Genomic DNA, 16,963 nt, shown 5'->3' with positions numbered 1-16,963 from the left:
TTATAACAAACACACATCAGGTTTTCCTTCCTGCTTGCATGCTAATTACCTAACTCTATTCTTATACCAACTTGTATCAGAGACAAATATTGTGGCAATGAAAATTGCAGTGTTAAACAAGAGAAAATTACAGAAGCCCACCTCAGATCATTGATGAAATTTAACTTTTCCCATATTCCAGTTCAGAAGAACTCTGTTGCAAGAAAATGGATGTGATTTAATAGCTCAGTAAAGCATGAAAGGAGTTTGTCATCACACAACACTTGCCTTGTAGATGTCATTATCTGAGATCTCATCTTTACTTTTCAAATTAGCAGCCTTCATGATGATTAAAATGATAAATTGTGCTATTCATGAGAAGTCATACTGATATTATTTATATTTTCTTGAAGGTAAATTCTATGTATTGCGTGTTTTCAGAAATCCCATTTTCTATGGAAAAATATGTCTGTCTCAAATTTATTAATGATGAAATGATGGCCTTTCACTTTTCAGTATGATCTATAATCAGTAGCAAAACCAAATTTGCCTGTTTTGGAGTTCTAGTGCTGGATTTACTTCTCCTTCCTTTCCCCGTTTCTCTTTCTCTTGCTTTCCAAGCAATATTTATAATGTTATTTACTTTTATTTCCTAACTGAAAATGAAAGTGAAAGGGAAGGGTCACCAAAAAGAAATTACTCTGGCTTTGATGGAAAGCAAGACTTATTCTTACAGCTTCATAAATCTATGGAACTTCTTCTACTGATTTAGAATTTATTATTCTCACTATCTTGCCTCCCCATAAGGCAAGTGTGTCCTATACAGCTGTTGTGTATGTCATTCTTACTACAGATATCTCACTGTGGGTAGCATTTAATGTTAATTACAGTATCTCCCTCTCCATTAGAGTGTTTGTCTCTCCTTCCTTCCTGTGGCTGATTATTACGCCTACAATCTATCTGTGTACTTGTTATGGTTTGTAAATGTGCACCTTCTCTCCTGGTGGCTATTATATGTATAATCCTTTACCTTGTTCTCATTACATTTATGATTGGATGACACTTTTGACCAGAATAATATGGCCTCTATGGCCAAAAAAAGAGGAAAATTATTCTTGGTAAAAAACAGTGTAGCAAAATATTGGCTGGCTTTTGATAATTGCTTCTTTCAAAGCAAATAACTCCGTTCTCAGGCATGTATCCTTCCTTGGCTTATTTCATTTCTTCAGTGAAACAATTTCCACTGGTTTGTATTTTTTAAGACTAGGTTTACCTTTCCTGTTTCAAAATACTATAAGGCCTGAGCTACCCTTTATGTTTCATATAATTATTAAAACAGGGGTATATATTTTTATTTTATTAAGACTATAATTGCTGGACTACGGAAGAGACATTATTAACCAAGACACAAATCTCCTCTCGGATATAATCATTGATTCAAATCTAAGAAGTTGAAAAGTCACAATTATTATAAGGCTATACGACATGATTTTATGATCATCCATGAAATGCTGGAGATATATATATATAAACCCAAAACTTTGTCAGCCCCTTAGCTTTAAGTGTCTACTAGGTGGCCTGTTATCAAAAATCAAGGCCAAAGAAGAAAAGAAAGCAATCAAAGCACTCAGCTGCAGGCAAGGTAAAATCTCTGCATCTACAGTTGTACAGTACTCGGAAAGTTTGCCAAGACTCATAGTAATGGGGTAATTTTAGACAGAACCGTATAGGAAAATAGGCCTGCTCTGACAGGACCAGAAGTCAAACAACTGTTATTATAATGCAGATGTTAATAACTAACTTTTTTAAATTTCAAACTGACTAAAAAGAAAGAGCCAAAAAGAAGAAACAGTTTATAAATAACTTTACCTTTGCCTCCTTTGGTCTTTCAGACCAAGTCCTTGTTTTCAAACTTGGTTTCAGCCAACTGACTTGCTGAGTTAGAATCTCTGCAGAGTATCGTAAGAAATTTCTTTTCATCACCTCTGGGTCCTGACTGTTGGCTTTCCTCAAAATTTCTGTCTCACTATGAGCTGAGGACTTTCAGCTCCTTTATATGAGCTACTCATTGTTTCTGTATGGCAGTCCTGTTACTCTGAACCCCCTCAGCAGAACGCTCAGCTACCCTCAGAAGAAGTAGTTGCCCTCTCATTTCAGGGGTACGCAGCTGCCTAATCACTCACCTTTTCAGAGGAAGTTGACAATACTGTGAACAAAAATTCTACAACCAACAACAAACAAAAATAAAAAAATCCCCTCCTCTTCACATTAGCCAATTAATTTTCCAAATGTTAAACCTTCCCAGCTCCTTGACCAAGCAAGTCATCCCACATCCAGGAGCTAAAACCAATCCTTTTTTGCAACATTTGATTTTCCCACTACCATTTATAATCATATTCTATATATCTCTCTGTGTGTTCCTTCTTTAATTAAGACCATGCTTAATCCCTGTCCTCTTAACCCAATATTTCTTCCTTATATAAAGTTCACAGCTTTTCAATGACTAGGGCCAATATCCCAAAGTATGTGACTGACAGTATAAAGGAAAAAGTGGTGGAACAGGAAATGTAGTCACTGTTTCAGTGTCTGTGGAAAAAAATCATTAGTATATAGAACTGTCAGTCCTGTGTCACATTAATTGTAAATATATTTAAGTAAATAAAACCTCAGTTCGGTAATTTGCAGTGTAAATATGAAGCTAAATTGAAATTGTAATCTATGTTTTAGCTCTGCCTTCTATATTTAAGTTTCTCTTCACTAGCAAGGGAGGGTAACTCCATAAAAATTATTCATCAACCTTTTTTCTTTGAAAAAAATAAAATAATTAGCTGTCAATTGTCATAGTTGGCAAAGAGGACATATGTGAATTTTGGTGAAGGTAATTTCATTTCCTGTGTCTCATTATGTTCTTTAATCTTCCACAGCATATGTCTTAAATTAGAACTATCATTTGTGTCAGCCTAGATTAGTTCATTTCTTTGTAGCTGCTGAGAAAAAGTAGAAAAATTTACCACCACAGTAGAGTGGTATGTTTTGAGTTGTCATAATTCAAAATAACAATAAAGAAAATCTGATTTTAAAGGCATTAACATATGGAGGCTAATGTTATACTCTTCATGATGGACTCTATTCTCATTTCTATACCTGTGTGCTCAGTATAGGTGAGGCTCTTTCCAAATCCAATAGTGGGGGTTAGTCAGGAACTAGGTTAAGCCTTTAGGTATATAATATTTTATAAAACTGCAATTATTTTTTTAATAAATGTTTTAATATTGTCCTACCCACTAGTTGAAAATATTTTTTAATTTCACATTGAATTATGGTTACCTCTTGATTAAAATGTGTCACATTTAAGCATATTTATAATTCTTTATACAATTAAAGCAAATATTCTACATCATGTAATGTATTTAGGATTTTCATTTAGGATTAACATCTGAATCAAACTCCTTTGTGGTCCACTATATATTATGCTCTGTGTTGTTTCAATTTAGTAGCTGCTTAGCATTCGGCAAAATTTTTAACTGCGCTTAGTTTTGAGATTAAATTTTTCCAGATTTGAAGCCACAAGGATCGACATATTCAAAATACATGCATGCATAAATTTATATGGGATTCAGTCAATATCTTTGTTATGGAAGTGTTTGTGAACATTTCTCTGTGAAAGTTTATTTGTATTGTAACCCCTTGTTTATCTGTTATAGCCTACAAAGTGATTAAAACTTACAAAGATTCACTGCCAAAAAAAGCATTTAAAAATGAAAAATACTATTGAAAATTATATTTGATTATAAATATTTCTGTAAGGTAAGGAATTTGAGACTATAATTAAAAATAAAGCAATAATGTATATTCTATTTGTGTCTGTATTGCTTTAAAAATCCCAATTTTGCCCCCTTCATCTTGACAACATTTTTTTAAATGTTAGGCTGTATTAAGGAACTTCATGCTTGCTGAAGAGGTGGGGGCGGGGGGGTGGGGGGTGGGGAACAGAGGGGGAGTGAAAGAATGACCCCAGCTCAAGCATTCATTATCAATATTGTATAATTTTCAAAGTCTGTAGACTAAGAATATGTCAGCATGAAAATGTGCTGGATCTACTTTTATCCTTCTATACATGAGTAGTAGTCTAAAGAAAGTGCTAAAACTGCATGTGCCTAGTCAAAAATTTAAATATAAATTATTCAGACCTGCTTTTGTGTTCCAATGTCAAGTCACAACGCTAATGGTAGGAAAACCAGCAGGAGTAAGGTGGAAGGAAAGCATAAACATCAGTGTTACATTCAGGAATTAATGGTCTAAGTGAGCTGTTCCTCAGTGACACATTAAAATAGAGAATTTGGAAATAGTCCTGGCCTGTTGGCTTCCTTAGCCGAACAAGAATTTTGTGGTATTCAGCTTTTACAATGTAAGTATATACAACAATTTTCATGTTCTATAACTGACCCATATACCATTAGTGATAGACATATAATGTGTTCATCATGTACCATGATAAATTTTCTACATGCTGATGTTAATTAAAAGTAATATCTGCCCAAGGAACTCTATAAGTATTTTGGAACCATATCTGAAAGAAAGCACAGTGTATTATCACAGTATTGCTGAGTATATTGGAACTGGGAACATACTGAGCACACTGAACATTCTATAAAAATAATGTAATCAAATTATTTAAAAAATATATCTAATAGCTAATTTCTCACAAACTACGAAAAGTAGGAGTAAAAGAGAGTAATGACTTCTTTATAGATTTTTTAAAAATATTTTTTCAAGATGATAATAAAAATTTCTGTCTTTTATTCTATAAAAAATTCTAAAGAGGCAAAAAAAACCAACCAAAACAAAACAAAACAAAAAAACCCCCACCAAAACCCTTTCCAACTTTTTATCATTTTTCTTTTCTCTTTTGTCAGAAAAATTTGATTTTTCTTTGTTTTGCATCATTTTATTGAAAAAAACTTGCTACAAGATGAGCAGGCAGGAAGTTAAGTCCAGGCTTCAAAATAATGAGCTTACAACACCATCTTGAGTCCTGAAGACAGGAGATGACATCATCTAAAAAATAATTTCCATCAGAAGTCTGCCATATCTTTATTTCCACAAAGGAAATCATATAGTGTATCAAAGCTCATATGAGAGCTGCTTCGCAGAGTCTCAGATGCTCCCTATGATGCTGTATCATTACGTACATTTTGTTATTCAGTGAAGTTTACAGATACCTATGTTTTAAACATGTGTGTAAAATTTTATAACAGAATGTACGAATAAAACTTGGTGTCTATGAAGATTCTGTCTTCCTGCCCTTATGCTCTACAAGCTAATACCTTAATAATTTTGGCTCTGACAACAAAGCAAAATTATTCAGTATTCTTTTCATGTGGAAGCTGTTGACTGATCATTAATCATGTTTAGTTGCACCTGCAATTATTTTTTCATGTATTTAATATGCCAATTTTATTGCACAGACTGCTCTCGGGAGGTTTCTAATAGTGATTAAAGCAATGTTAATTGTCGCATTTATTTCAGGATTGCTTCAATGTCAATGTGATCAAAGGTGATGGAAATGTCGAAGTTTCCACAAGTGTAAAAAGTTTGGATTAGAATTTCCAGAAATCAGACTGTATTTCTTTCCAGGTCACCAAGAAAATAACCTTTCATTAATATCCATGGGTTTTTGTGCCAATGTAAAGAATTTCCAAAGTTTCTTACATGGTACGGGTACTGCTTGTTTATACATGAGCACATATGTCCAAGGACGTTATCTATTCTTGCTGTTACCTTGACATCCTCTCTATTTCCACAGATGTCTGTATCTTTTCCTCTTGCAAGCTTCTTTACAAAGTGCTGATAACATCTGAGTGTAGTCAGTGGCTGATATAGTAAAATAATTGATCACATTTGGAACACAGGCATTTTAGTCATGTTGAAAAAAAGATTAAGGGGAGAGTGTCATGTGAGAAAGTATTAGCTTTACACTGCATGTTGACTTTTTCTAAGCACATCAGGGCCTCCAAGGATTTTTTGTTTTACTTAAGAGACTTCAAATTTTTTGCCATCAGTATAAGTCAGCACACTTATTTTTAAAGGAAGAATCACTCAGCCTAGATCAGGGGTCCTCAAACTTTTTAAGCAGGGGGCCGGCGCGCGGATGAAGTGGCAGGCAGCCATCTGCGGCTGCTTGGTTCCCCCCCCCAACCCCTGGCGGGCTGGGGGGTTCTGTAAATACCGGGGGCCGGGCTGAGGACACTAGGGGGCCGTATCCAGCCCGTGAGCCGTAGTTTGAGGACCCCTGGCCTAGATCATTGCTACAGTATGTAACAGATCTCTCAAAAATGACTTTTGAAAATGAAAACCAGTATTCATGAACACTCTTGTTTCAAGCAGGCTGTGCAGAAATGCTGTTCTGTAACATTTTATAATTCTGTGCAATATAGATGTGTCAGTCCACTGAGGACCTCTCAGTGCAATTTTTCCTACTCTAAAACTCAAGTGTCTGATGCTTGGACTTCTGTAGTGGCAGCATGAATTGATTTCAGCTTCTAACAGACAATCATTTGACTATGGCATGATGGTGACAAGGGTTTAGGAAGTTCTTAAAAAATCACTGTCCATTACCTAAGAGAAGGGCTTTTTTGGAAGTTGTGACTGGAATAGGTCAATATAGAAGTAACAACAGATTAATAATCTTTTAGACTGAGCAGTCAGAATAGAAGGCAGAGAGGATGATCTCCCATATTATTTGTAACTCTATACCTGCTGAGCAGAGAAAAGTGAAATGCTTGAAAGAAATTTGTTAGATCAGTAGCACAGACAGCTTTATTGGTACTGCATAATGTAATAAAGAATAATTTTTAGCAAAGGCTGAATATAAACTGAAATTACTTATCCTATTCATCTACTTAAGGAGCCTGATGAGGATGTTTCAGTGGACCTGATTTAATTTCTCTTTGTTTACGTTCTTCAAGGCACAATCTGCCTGTTTATTTGACAAACTTCACTCAATTTATGTCTATATGAGAATAGTATATATTGAATCAGTTATAATTAAATGTCTTTCCCCAAAGGGGACTAAAGTACAACTAATTCTTCATTCCCATTAGCTTTTCCTATCAGGCTAGCAAGTGTCTGTGTCCAGCAAATGCCTGTCTTCTGCAGTTATGATGGCAGCTGCGTCTATTTACAAAAAACTTGTGTGACAAGGTTTTGGTAGCAGTGGGTGGTGGTGGGTGTTATAGGGGTGGCTTCTGTGAGCCGATGCTAGAAGCTTCCCTTATGTCCAACTGTGCCAGTGCCAGCAGCTCCAGGACAGACGGGCAGCGGGCCAAAGCTGAGCCCATCAGCAACAGTGGTAGTTATTTCTGTGATAACGAAATTTAAGAAAGGAAAAAAGCTGCTGCATAACAGGCCATGGTGAGGCAGACTGTTCCCCTCAGCCCAAGGACATTAAAGGTGGAGCAGCCCATGGAGAACCCATGCCAAGAGCAGTTCCTGAAGAACTGTAGCCCATGGGAAGGACACATGTTGGAGAAGCTCATAGAGAACTGTCTCCTGTGGGAAGGACCCCAGGCTGGAGCAGGGGAAGAGTGTGAGGAGTCCTTCCCCTGAGAAGGAAGGAGTGGTAGAAACAACGTCTAACGAACTGACCACAGCTCTCATTCCCTGTCCTGCTGTCCCACTCAGGGGCATGAGTTAGGGAAACCAGGAGTGATGTTAAGTCTGGGAAGAAGGGAGGGGTAGGAGGAACGTGTTTTAAGGTTGGTTTTTATTTCTCATTACCTACTCTGACTTTTTGGCAATCAATTATATTAATTTCCCTGAGCTGAGTCTGTTTTGCCTGTGATGGTAATTGCTGTCTCACTGCCCTTATCTTGACCCATGAGACTTTTCTATTTTCTCTCCTCTGTCCAGCTGAGAAAGGGGAGTGACAGAGAAGTTTAGTAGGCACTTGGCACCCAGCCAAGGTCAACTCAACACAATGAAAAATACTACTATTTTTTTCCCCCTTTAAATTGTTTTAATGCATAGTTTTACAAAATACATTTTTGTTGGTAGGTTCCCTGGTACAGAGGTTTTGTCCAGGCAGTTGGAACAGTAAAAATCCACTAAAAATCAGGAGTGTTTGTTCCTTTTTTCCCTCCTAAATCATTATATGCTTAAAATCAGATTGCATGACCTGGCTGCCTGAAAAGGCAGTGGACTGTAATCTTTCACCCTGCTTATTCCTCATAGATTTTGTAACTATATTAACCATGCTGGTTGACTTGGAGATATGAACTAGAAGTAGAATGGGATGAGTTGGAGAGCAGGGTACAGGTATGGTCATGATGATTCAATGCTGATTTGCTTTCTGAATACAAAGCCTCTCCTTTCTTTGCATATTTCCACACATTGCATGTTAAAGCTATCTAGGATTTAGGCGACTAGAGCACGGATAACTTGGCCAGACCAGATTTTGAAAGAGAGGGAGAAGGTTTACCTGTGCCTAGCAAGGTACAGACAAAAAAACCTGTAAAGCGATCAAAAAAAAAACCCCTCCTTGAAAAAGCACTGATTCCAGAAATAACATGACTGCTTCAGCAGCAAAACCAATACAAACATAGATTTTCACACCATCGTGACAAAAGGTCTCCAGTGTTCATTGTCCTTGTAAGGGTCTTCACAGAATTCACGGAGTTCCCCAAGTAAGGAATATGCTAATCTTTTTTTCTTGCCAAAGACAATTCTGAAACTTTTAATAGCCTTTTGACATCTTTAAGGTTCTTTAATTAATATCAGTTTATTTCAGGTAAATTAAATATATTTCATGCAACACGTATCCTGAAAGAATTGTGTCTGACACCAGAAATGCTAGACATCATTCTGAAACTACCTTAATATTTAAAGTATTGAGTAGTCCTTATTTTAAACTAAGGACAGAAGAATATTTTTTTGCAGTGCGTATGCATGTGTCCCTTCCCTCACAGGCTCACTGCAAACCTGTTTTGAATTTAGGTCATGAAATAAAATGGTACTGCTGGAGATGGGGTCCTGCTCCTCAGTTATCTCTTGCCTAAACCTCAGAATGGACCTTGACAGCTGACACAGAAGTGTTTCTAGCTCTAAAATACTGACAATTTAATATATACAAGTATACAAAATAATATGAACCTTTCACTTTGTCAAAATTTAACTGATTGACAACTCTCTGTATCCATTCAGGCATATTTGCTCCATACAAACTCGCAAACTGAAGCCAGAAATAAATTCCCCCTGAGAAGTAGTAAAACTGGATATATAATACAGCTTTACTGAAATCCCATTCTGTTGTCAAACAATTATTATTGAAAACCTAGGGGCAGGAGATTCCTGTGGTAGTTTGGGTTTATCACAAACAAAACCACATCTTTTTTTTCAAGTTTTCAAAAATTTGATCCTCTGCTGTTTAGGCTCTTAAATGAACTCACAATTTCATAATGCATTCTTAGAGTAAGTAGAAATTCACTTAACATAGGTAGAATAAATGTCTTCTGGAAGCTATAACACAACAACAGAACCTAATGTATTCAATCTATTTTTAACCTAAGCCTTGGAATCTATATTTTGCATTGCATTGAAAGATTGTATAAAAAGAGGAAGAGTATTAAAAGTGTAATTTTTTAGAATGCATTAGCTTTTCTAAAATGAAGCATCCTGACTCCCTTCTCCAGTTTGCTGATCCTACTGTCATCTTTTCCTCATGTAAATTTCTTGTCTTCTTAACAGAAAATATCATAAATTAAAAACCATAGCATCTGAGCGGTGTATCTATCTAATCCAGCAAATTAACTGTTAAGGAGGCTAACTGATTTGCAATAGGTCTCATATTATTTGTATTTATTTCCTCATTGTTAAATAGACTTGGTGGGGGGTGGGCAGGGGAAGTGAATGAGACTACACTTAATTGCTCAGGTTCCCCTCACCCTCCTGAAGAACAACAAATTTACAGATGTCATCACAGGTGCTTTTAGCAGATAAATTTATCTCATTTGTAATCTCTCTGAGGATTTTGATGGAATGACAGTCAACTGTCATTGTCAAATCTAGCCTTTAAGGAGAAATAGAAGTTACAGTTGGCTTCAGGCTTTGCTTCATTTAATATGAAATTTGTGATGGTGGAGGTTAGAGGAAAGAATTATATTTCTTTTTGATGAGCTCCTTTAAATTCCTGTATTTCATATTGAAATAGAACTTTTTATTTTAAACTCTCAGGAAGCAGAAATTCTAACATTTTGATTGACTTCTGTATAAATACTTGGCCTTAAATTAATGTGTACTAGTAAAGGATGCCATGCTACATGTAGAAGATTACTTGGTCTGCTTGTTAGCTTGCTTAAGGAATGATTTCCAGTTCTGGGACTCTGAAGTGAATATGCCAAGAACTCCTGGGAAAAGATTATAAAACATAGACAGCTTGCATCTCCTTTGGAGTTGTTTGATTGCTTAACTGAGGGTAGGTTTAAAACACCTTTAACACTTCGGTAGTTCCTTAGGAAAATTGTAGAAGACATGAAATTTCTATAGCTGTTAATTAATTTGAGTGACCTGGTATGTTTGGAAGACACAGGAACTTAAAGACCTCTGAAAACTTCAGGCTGGCTAGAGCCCTGCAGGTGAGGGCTATCAAGTGATAAATAGGTGCTTTACAGGACATATATTTTTGTAAAATATACGGAGATGTAAACACATTTATTGATAAAACAGAACAACTTCCAACATAAAACAGTTTTCAGAGTTAAATACTCTATAGTTTCTTAATAGTGCTAATTATTTGAAAAGTTACTTAAATTAAGTGAATATCAAGGCAGTTGATGGCAAAGAAAATGGAAGATAACTGGAAGATAACATAAAATCATAAAGAAATGTTACTAGGGATCACTGACATACCTGTTACAAGGTCATGTACTAAATTACTAATTGTTTATATCAGTCATAGTCTGCCTAACTCTGCTGTTGTCTTTCTCCAGTGTTTTTTCTTGCTACAGAGCCTTGTAGGATAAAAAATCTATCAGCATTACATTTTGTCCCCTGAGTTGCCTTGCCATCTCTCATTGTGAAGTCCTCACAAGAAAATACCTGAAATCATGAAGAATCCCATTGCATTTCTGGCTTAGAAATTAGTTGTAAGAAATTCAGTGATTTTTTTCCTCATGAGAGTTTATTGTCTTCTGGAAATCAATTTGCTGCTCTTTTCAGGTAGCTAAGAAGCATATGCATATGTGAACAAATTACCACCTACAGAAGAAATACAGAAGGAGTTTTCTTGGTATGTGCCTGTTGAGTTTATAAAGCAGATATTTTATTGAGTAATACATTTGTTTGTAAAGAGCTTTAAGAAAAAAAAGCAGAAATGCAACATATTGTCACTGTTCTGTTCTCTATTGTGTTCATATTAAAAAACTGAACAGGAAAAACTTGCTCAATCTCTCCCTTCATACAAACACTTGATTTTTGACTGTAATTGTCGTTATATGTGCACAATGTTGCCAAGAATTCTAACTTACTGAGGAGAGTTTTGTTTCTAACAATAATGACATGCAACATAGTGTATCTTTAGCTATTCGTCATAAGAACTTCTGGTCTCTGTTTGAACAAGAATTAATTTATATAAAGGAAAAGATATAATTCGGGAATTTTGAATTGTTGTGCAGCACTTTGATTTGTACTTTTTTCAAATAAAACACCTCAGTAAAATCTGCATGCAGCCAGATATGTTTCCTTCCTTTATTTTTCCTTAGCAGTGACAATGAGTGCTAATTGTTTCTAATTTGATTTTTGATGGGTTCTTACCTAATTAGGCACTTAAAGAGTTTTTACAAACTTAAGGAGATGTTCTGATGAAGAGGAATAAGACTCATTATCCTTTTTACATATCAGCACAAAAGCTTTCTAATGACAAAAAAATACATTTTCATATTCTTGCCTGACCTATCAAGCACTGTGATTTTCTAATCTCATTTCTGTACTTGAAAGCTTCAGTCTTGGAATGTGACACATTGCTAATGTAAGATAGTGCCGCTATTGCTCTGACTACTAATTAATCTTTATAATTATAGCATCTTCCTACAATAATCATGATGATAAGCTGGATAATAGGAGTTAAGAGGAAAGAAGTGTCTTCATTTACACCGTAGATTGAAATACCCTTACTTGATGGAAGTTGGTGAAAGAGAAATATCAATTTACAGTAATGGACTTGTACTTATGAGGACTTAAGTATAAGCTGATCACAATTTCTTTTTCTTGTTCTCTCTCTAGCTTTTTCAGGAAAAACATTAATGCTTTGTTATGACAGATTGGATGGAGGAACTCTTCAGTGCATGACAGTATTTCTATTCTTCCTGGAGAGAACACAGTTAATTGGTTTGATATATCATAAAGAAGACACTACTAATGGTCATTCATAGATCCATTTAAAATAGCAAATCCTTTTTATGCCAACTACTGTGTAGGCCTATAATACATCAGACTCAGTTAAGTGAATGATTTTTTTTTTTTCCTGGTGGCAAGGCTATTAATGCAGGTGTTCCTGTATATATTTGGCAGATGGATCTGTGTCTCCATCTGTCTACATCGTGTTTAATAATTTTCATGTTTGTAAGCATGTCTTATCTTTGACCAGATCAGGATTTATTCCTTACCTTATAAACATAATTGATGTAGATTTTGACAGTTTAAGTCTTGCTACACATTACAGCTGAAGTCAATACTTGGAAAATTGTGTAGCTTTATCTATACTAACACAGTTAAGAAAGTAATTTTCTACTGTTAGACAAAGATTAGGCATTGAGAAGGATTTGATAGAATTTTTTATGTTGCTGTAATTATTTTTGTTTGAATAGGGAAATTAAGCATGTTTAGACTTATATAACTTGAGGATGATATAATTCATGTGAATAATCAGTTAATATAGCTTATTTAAATATATAAAACCCCATTGAATTCATAAGGAAATGTACTTGTGTGTGTGTGTGTGTGTGTATAACTATATATGTTTGTTATTGTGATCTTTGTTTTCTCCAGTCCTTGACTACTAATTATAATGGTTAACAACTTAACAGACTAGGTTTAATCATCAGGGTTGTAAATACTACTTAAGTTTGAATCACAATTTAGGATTAATTAAAATTCTGCAAAAAGCAGCTTGATTCTCTGTTGTCCTGCATTTTGTGCTATCCTCTGTATAAGACTGGTAGAAAATGACAGCATTCTCTTTCTAACTCGTGTTGAAAGTACCCAGTCTTTTGGCAGGAGTTGTAACATTTAATGTTTCTTAGCCAGGTTTAAATAATATTAAAGTGGTGTTAACTGCTAACATTGGGCCCAAGGAAGTGAGAAGAGGGTAGAAGAGAGAACTGTGAAAACAATAAAACAACCATTCAGATATCCCAGGGGCTGTTCAGAGAAAAGAGTTTAGCCCTTCATCACAGTGCACAAAACCAAAAACTCCACAGCAATTGCCATTTCGCAGAAAGATAAGTTCCATGTAGCTTTCAGGATTAATATTGTAGAATGAGACTTAGAGTTTGAAAAGAATAAATTAGCAAGCAGTTGCACTTTTAAGGCTGTTTGGAAGTTCTAAAGTCCTTTCATTCATGGTCAACTACATAATCACAAATTTAGAGTGTTTAATCCCTGTTGAGCAATATTATAATGACCATTCTATTGTGGACTAAAGAAACTGAAATACAAAACATTAGAATGAAAAACATTATTAGAAAAAATACTTTTATCAAATACGCAGAAGTGAAAACTTTACATTTTAAACTCGAGTGTTTCATGTTGTCCTTTGTCCATTGGACAAAGTTACTATCAAAGATAGGAAGGTTTTAATTTTTTTTAAAAAATTATTCTTAAAAGATGTTATCATGTGACTGAATCTTTTCCAGTTTGACAAAAAATTTTGGAGGAAAGACAGTTTAAACATTTGCTTTTTCTTCCTGTTTCAAAAGATACTTCATTCTAACAGATACATCTTTATAAATTTTCACAAAAAATAATGATCTAATGACAGTCTAAACTGCTTAGGCATTTTATTTCTCAGTAACTTGAAGCACACAGGTGGTCAGTTGTGACAGCCCAGCTGATGGCCAGTAACTAACTTTGTTAGAATAATGTATTTGTACTCATACAAGCTACCCTCAGTCATTGTTTTAAAGGGTCATAGTATGGTATAAAAGAACAATTAACTTCTAAGCAAAGATGCCACTTTTAGAAAATTCCACATTTGGTGTTTTTCTAAAAGCAGATACTCAACTATAGATGCTGCAAACATTTCTTTCATGTGAAAAAGTGAAAAGAGACCTAATTCTGCTAAGAAAATACAAATATATTTCAATGATCTGTAAGCAGCTGAGTCTCATTGTGTTTTGTACTTTACATTGTGCCATTTTCATTTTGTTCCTTATTTATGGTGTCAGTTACAGTTAGGTATATTGTCCTTCATATGATGGGGAGAGATACAAACAATAAGGGCTTCATGAATGTCATATTTTTGATATCTCAGTCACTGAAAACTACAATGTAATGCACGTAAATATCATTCTCGGACAAGGACATTGCATCTTAATTGCAGTGGAGGCTGCCTTTTTTTTTTTCATCCTATTTTGGAATCTGTTTTGGACAATGATTGCTTTTCAAAAGACATACAAGACAAATGTCAACAATTCTGCCACCACAGCAGTTAACATGTGTTCCTAATTAATTCTTAAGCAGATAATCAGCTATAAGTGTATTGTGAAACCAGATGGCCTAAGATTTCCAGGATATCTGGCAGTGAAGGATGCTTCATTATAAATCCAGTGTTGAATCCAGGACTGCTCATAGGCATGTGGTATATGTTCTAGCTGAAGGTGGACTAAATAACTTTGAAATATGAAAAACAGAGATAGCATTTTTCAAAGCTTTTATTCACAAGTATGTCGGGAGACAGAATCTGGGAGAACTGTCATTGCTATTGTTCGCTCTCTTTTTACTATAGTTAGCATAAGTATGGAACGATTGTAAGGCTTATCTTGCATGCCAAAATACTTTCAGATCTATTTTTCAAGAATGCTAAATACATCCTTAATAATATTATTTTTCCAGATACTCTGCAAATGTACTCAAGGATAAAATTTCTCCCTTGAACTACTGAGGCCATACACAACTGGCAAATCAATGATGGGAACAAAAATTGATATTATAATCGATTTACCATGGATGAATATAGACATCTACTTTCAATATGGCTCCTACCAGCAAGGAGGAGAAGGACAGACAAGATTTACACTCCCTTTCAGATTTCACCTTCTCTGGTTTTTACCATAAGAATACATTTGCTTATGGAGAAAAAGATGTTCGTGAACTGTTTGCATGAATTGATCATCATTTGTTATTTTTTATATAACTGATAGAAGTATACATTTTTTCTTCAGATTTGAAGGAATTTATGACAAATAATGAGCAGTGAATAATAAAAACTTATAAAAAATAGTTTCACAAGGCATATTTCCTCTATACCACAAGTCCTCTGGCTATGCTGGCCTTAAAGTGAAGCAGTGACAGAAGTACAGAAACTCAGTAAATAAGAATTATGTTTAAATGTCAAAATATTAGCACTTTCAGTTGAAAAAAAAATCTTTCAACATTTTTGAATACAGATGGTTCAACTTTCATTGTCTAAGTCAGGAGCAGTGCTACACTGATGGCGCATTTTTTTTGGAAATTCCCACCATCAGTTCTCCACTACAAAAACATGTCAGATTTCTAAGCTCAAAGTATGACTGAGGATAAAATAACCTTTTTTTCCCCCTTTCTTCAAAAAAATTATTTTCCTCCCAAAAAATTGAAAGGCATTATTTTTGTTGTATTGTGCATTTTTCATTCCAAAAGAAATGCAGATCATTAACTACATGATGGTAAAAACCTAAGTTTCAGTCTAGACACATATGTAATGATTAGACACTGTTTTAATGCAGGGATGGAGAAAAAGGACACCTGCTGACAGAAAAAAACCTCAGCCAAACAAAAAACTTAAGTTGACAAGAATTTTTCTCTTATTAGGCTGAAATATGGCTTCTAACATTGTATTTTGGAAGACAATTCGCCTAACCAGGCTTTTCTGAGTAGTATTCTGGGGGTCTCATAAAAATTTGGACGTGTCCCAGATTTAGTGGAATGTAAAATTCCATTATATTTGTACCTCAGTTGCAAACAGTAAGCATTTTTCACAGTTACTTTGAACATGAGATTTGCAAGAGAGAATCAGGTTTGATGTCATTTAATTTGGTGTCTTGCTCCAGAGAAGTCTTTGACATTGGACGGGGCAAGGTATTTCAGTAGAATCCCAAGCATGCTGGTGTGAAACACACCATTGACACCTTATAACAAAGACTTGAAACACGGTAGGGCATATCCTAGTGGGGCATGTTTTTTTCAGTGTCTCACTACTAGTTCATGAATTTAAACTGAACTTTTTATTTCAGTTTAACTAAAGAAAAGCAGAAGTTTCATTATCTTTAGTAAATGGCAATTGCTGTAACTTTAATAACATGTTCCCCACAAGCATAGCCAATCCTTTCTTAAAATTTATTCAGTTTATGACACTGTTTTCTGTAGCAGTCAGTCATATGTGATAACTTACACATCCTATGCAATACTTTGACCTTGCTACTTTGTGTTTTTTGAAAACTTGGTACTCTTGTCTTCTGACACAGCAAGACAGAATCTCCCTATAGCTTCTGTAAACAATTCTGGGTTTAGACCCTTCTTATAGTTTGTCCATTATACAGAAAACATTATATTGTTTTCACATTCCTGTTTTTTCATATTGTCCTTCTCTATTGACCATAAATTTGTGATATCTTTTTGAGATTTGAAACATCCAGCTCTGTGCAAAACCTAGCTGACTTTGCAATACTGGATTATACACTAGCGTGATAGTATTTTGTTCATTAGATTTACCCTTTTTGTGCATTGTGTTTGT

Source organism: Falco rusticolus, chromosome 7 (genome assembly GCF_015220075.1).
Source record: "Falco rusticolus isolate bFalRus1 chromosome 7, bFalRus1.pri, whole genome shotgun sequence".
Taxonomy (NCBI): Eukaryota; Metazoa; Chordata; class Aves; order Falconiformes; family Falconidae; genus Falco; species Falco rusticolus.
This window is presented reverse-complemented; position numbering follows the sequence as displayed.